A 4,953-nucleotide genomic window follows, 5' to 3' on the forward strand; every position below is an offset into this window, starting at 1 on the left:
CTCTTCAGCAAAAGGTAAGTGCACTACCACTTGAGCCACAGCACTACTTCCCGTTTTCTAGTGGTTTATTGGAGATAAGAGTCTCATAGACTTTCCTGCCCGGGCTGGCTTTGAACCGTGATCCTCAGATCTCAGCCTCCTGAGTAGCTAGGATTACAGGCATGAGCCACCAGTGCCTGGCTTCAATTATACTTTTATCAGCATATTTTCCTCTCTCAAATGTCATTTGGTGACCCATTCCCCTGCCCCTCTGCTTTTTTGCTTGTTTTCAGATAGGCTCTAGTGCTTTTGCCTAGGCTAGTCTTGGCCAGTACCCTACTACCTTCATCTCCTGAGTAACTGGTGTTAGATGTGTATCGTCTTGCCTGATGTATCTTTTCTTTTGCCATTTTGTCCCTTGGTCTTTTCTTTTCTTTTCTTTCATTTGCTCCTTGCAATGGTCAGAGGGTCAGTAGAGAAATTTACATGTAGAATTTTTGTGTCAGAAGCCACTCTCAATGAGCAAGCCCTTATATAATCTATATATAAGCATATCTTACAGCACTCATCCTCCATCAATACCAACGTTTTACTTTGGTACCTGTGTTTTCCCTTTTGATATTAAAAACAAGTGTCGCTTGATGAAGTCTATTAGAAATAAAGTTAGCAGTGGTCCATCTTCCAGGCAAGGCATTTGACCCTGAGTAGAAAATCACCACTAGATTGCTTGCATAGCTACTTGGGACATGACAAAGTTCATGCATTGGGAAGGCCCACGGACAGACAGGACTGATGGGAAGTGTCAGGCACACTTGCAAGGGGAAGAACAGACCACAATAAGATGAGAAAATGGCTGTGTGTGTGCCAGGAAGCCATGGCATTCCTGCCACAAAAGAACAAAGAGGGCTGGAGACAGCCCCAAAGCCCGCTTCTAAAATCCAACCAACCTCACGAGGGACACAGATCTGAATTACCCAATAGAAAGTAACATAACTTAGGCAATGTCAAGGGGAGAATGTACACCCCATAGTACCAGACCAATGAAGACCTTGGGGGGAGGAGGGGAGGGGAAGAGGGTGGATACCCATGTGCTGGGTATAAAATTGCTTGTTGTAATCTCAGAGAACAAACCTGTCATCAGACAGATACTCGATCTTGCAAGACAGCCATCAAAGTGGAGCTTTTGGTGTACTCCTTGTCTCCAAGTCCATCCTTTGAGCTGGGCCAGGGTGAGTAGAGGTCTCACTGTCTTGTCTTAAACCCAGCTGGGCCCCTAAACCATTGCGTGAGCTTGGACAGGTAACTCAGGCTCTCTCTGTCAGTTTCTTGGCTTCATAGGATTTCTGGGAGAAGAAAATGCATGCAGAGGTCCTTGTGCTAGAACAGTGCCTGATAGAAAATAAACACACCATAAATACCAGTGATTTTTATTGTCAATCTTTCCCAAGTCAGGCCAAGGGAACGTTCTTTCCCTGGCACTCAATCTTGAGCAGAATGCCAAAAAGACAGAAACCCATTAGAGCTGATTTATTTAGGCAATCATGCCCTGGGGAAATGGTTAATCAGCTCCTATGAGTTCTCTGAACCCCGGGCATTCCTTTTTCCTGGTCCTCCTTAATTTGAGTCTTCAGCTATTTCTTTTATTCTACACCCCACTTCCAACAAATGTCCTTTCCTCTGTCTTTTCCTCCTGTGTAGCCTTCTTCCTTTCTTTCCTTCTCAGTTTAAAGTAGCAAGTTATTGCCTTTCTTTTTTCTTTTTTGTGCCAGTACTAGGGCTTGAACTCAGGCTCTCATGCTGTCAGCCTTTTTGTTCAAGGCTGGTCCTCTACCATATGAACCACAGCTCTACTTCTGTTTTTTTGCTGGTTAGTTGGAAATAAGAATCTCATGGGCTCTCATATTACCTAGGCTGGCTTCAAACCTCAATCCTCAGATCTCAGCCTCCTGAAGAGCTAGGATTACAAGTATGAGCCACCAGCACCTGACTTCACAGTTATTCCTGAAACTTGCTGCCAAGAAACATTTATTGAGATAAAACTCCTTGAAAATAGTTCCTCAGCCTCAGTTTAAATACTTCTATAAAACAGACTTCCATTTTTTTTTAAAAGTTGATAAACTTTGATTCTTAGAAAGTCCACCTTCATATTAGGCCAAAATATCTTTATAGGGCTCTGGAACTGAAATGTTTGAGTTTGCAGCCTGGTTCAATTATTAAGTTGCTTTGTACCTCTGACAATTTGTTTAATCTTTCTGGCTTGGTTTCCTTGTCTGTAAAACAGTTGATAATAATAGTAACCATTTTATGGTATTGTTGTGAGGACTAAATGTCATAATACTCGTAATGCACTCTGAACAGGGCCCAAGCAGAGTGAGTTCATGTTAGCTCTCTTCCTCCTCATTCAGACTTAGCTCCATCTTTTTGAACGGCCCAAATAAGTCAATCCATCCTTTTCTTGGCCGGTTTTTTTCATAGTCTGAGATGCTGTGTTCATGTCTCTCTTCCAGGAGCTGAGTATGTGCTGCTCCTGTGTTATCTGCAAACCTCTTCTGGGGCAGGCCAAGCTCCTCTTTGGTCTCCACTGCTCCAACTGGAAAACTCTAAATCGTTCAGATTTTCAACTTTCTTGTCTTATTCATAAGTAAAATTCAAGCAAGTTTTATAAGGTTTTGTGTTAACATTTACCTTCTCCCCAAGGGGGGTCTATTCTCCCAGCGATGCTGTCGTTTTCTCTGCTGATTAAAGAATTAAATGGCAGGAAAGTGTTCAAGGCAGATAAAGCGGACTTACTTGAAGCAAAAACATACACGGAAAAGAACAGCAAAGAATCCTGAGTCCAAGGGTGCACTGTCACAGAGCTGTGGCCCGCTATATATAGGGTCCCTTGGCTCCTCCTCTTAGGGCGTGTTCTTGGCCTGATTGGTGGAGGGGATGGACATGTGCCACGGAGAGCCTTGTGATTGGTTCCCCTGTCTCAGGGGAGCCATTTCCTTCCACCCCAGGAGGAGGGGCGCATGAGTCACATCCTTCCTGCATCTGGCTGAGTCCTGCCATCCTGTATCCCCATGTTGGAAGCAGTCCCGGCGCCGTGTTTCACCGAGCTGGGAGGGCTTAACTTCCCCTCACCAGCTTGTAGGCTCCAGAGCCTCTGGGCATATCCCACTCCTTGGGACTTGCCCCAGAATAAATCATCCTACGACCTCGGACACTGCTGGCATTTCCAGTTTCCTATGACAGGCCTAGTTCTGGAGATTCAGGGACTGTGGCTGAGTGATTCTAAGACTCCATCCCTTTGTCCTTGAGGTCCCAGGGGGTCCCTTTATTAATGGTCACAACTGACATTAAAACACACGCACACACACTCACACACACACACCCTAAAGCAGGTGAAAGCCCTGCACTGGTAGCTCATGCCAGTAATACTAGCTATTAAGGAGTCTGAGATCTGAGGATCCCTGCAGGGAAGTCCAGGAGACTCTTATCTCCTATTATCTAGAAGTAGAGCTGTGGCTCAAGTGGTAGAGTGCCAGCCTTGAGGAAAAAGCTAAGGGACAGCACCCAGGCCTGGACTTCAAGCCCAGTACTGGCTAGCAACCTGAGAGTTCTCTTACCTGGAGTTCTCTTTCTACATTAGAGGAGCATGGAGCATGTGGACACAGGCTTAGACTTATGTTTGCTAAGGCTGCAGGTGTGTCCTGCAGAACTAGAAGAACATACAAGGGAGAATTTTGTTCAGCCATCTTCCCAATGCAAGTCCAAGGAATCTTCCAGAAGAAGGCTTTTCAGAGATCCTTGTGGAAACTTCAAGGAAAATAAACTCTTTTCTGTTTGCATTTAGATTTTTTTAGCTTCTACTTCACAGAGTTGTTTTTTATTTATTATTTTTTTAATGCCAATACTGGGCCTTGAACTCAGCGTTGCATGCTCTCTCTTGACTTTTTGCTTTACTGTTGGCTTTTTGCTAGTTAATGGGACATACGAGTTTTTGAGACTTTTCTGCCTGAGACTGGCTTTGCACAATAAGCCTCAGATCTCAGCCTCCTGAGTAGTTAGGATTACACACATGAACCACTGCACCCAACTTAATTCACAGGGTTTTGAGTGGATGAAATGGGCTAATGTGTGTTAAGTACTCAGCTCAGTGTTTGGCACTCATGTGTTAGCTCTTTTATGACTCTTCATTATCTGTTTTCACTTAGCTGTCATGATCCTTACATATTCAGCCCATCCGCATCATGATCAAGCCATGTGTAGGTACACAGTAACTAGATTGGGTATATGGGATCCCCCTACACCTCCATGTATATAGATTGATTAACAGACACCTACTTGCCATTTTCTGTTTCCCTGGGATCATCGATTTCTCCACATCACTCATTGCTCAGTTCTCTTGATCTTGATGTCCTTCTGTCCTGGTAGTATTAGTGATCTAAACCAAGACAGAATTCTCATTCCAACTAGTTGTCCAGCTGGTGCTATAGAAGTCTCACTGGTGGCATGGGTCAGGTGTCTATCAGAGGGGACTGAGTGTGTGTGTTGCATACATATCCCTGGATCAGTGTGTGTGTGTGTGTGTGTGTGTGTGTGTGTGTGTGTGTGTGTCTTAGATTGGATGCCATGTTTGAATCGAGTCCATCCAGCTCCTAGGATAGTAGCACCACCTTCAGTGCTTTGTTAAAGTTTTATTTTATTTTTTGAATGGAGGAAAGGTTGTCTGCATGAATGTATAAATAATGCATAAATGTGAGCCAGCTGTTTGTAAAAGGTAAAGGTCATCCTGGGCCCTTAACATCCCATAGTGAAGTCCTGGTCACTTGGGTAAACCTACTTAGGGTTGAAAGTTTACTAATTGAAATAAACCTTCAAGTGTTCGATCATTTCTATTCTCCTTATTTGGAGTCTCTGTGAGGGTCTCATACGGTGCCCGGTCTGGCTTCCCACGCGCTGCCCTAGGTCAGCAAAGGAGCAGCCAGT

Source organism: Dipodomys spectabilis, unplaced genomic scaffold (assembly GCF_019054845.1).
Source record: "Dipodomys spectabilis isolate Male_0828 unplaced genomic scaffold, ASM1905484v1 ptg000002l, whole genome shotgun sequence".
In the NCBI taxonomy this organism is placed as follows: Eukaryota; Metazoa; Chordata; class Mammalia; order Rodentia; family Heteromyidae; genus Dipodomys; species Dipodomys spectabilis.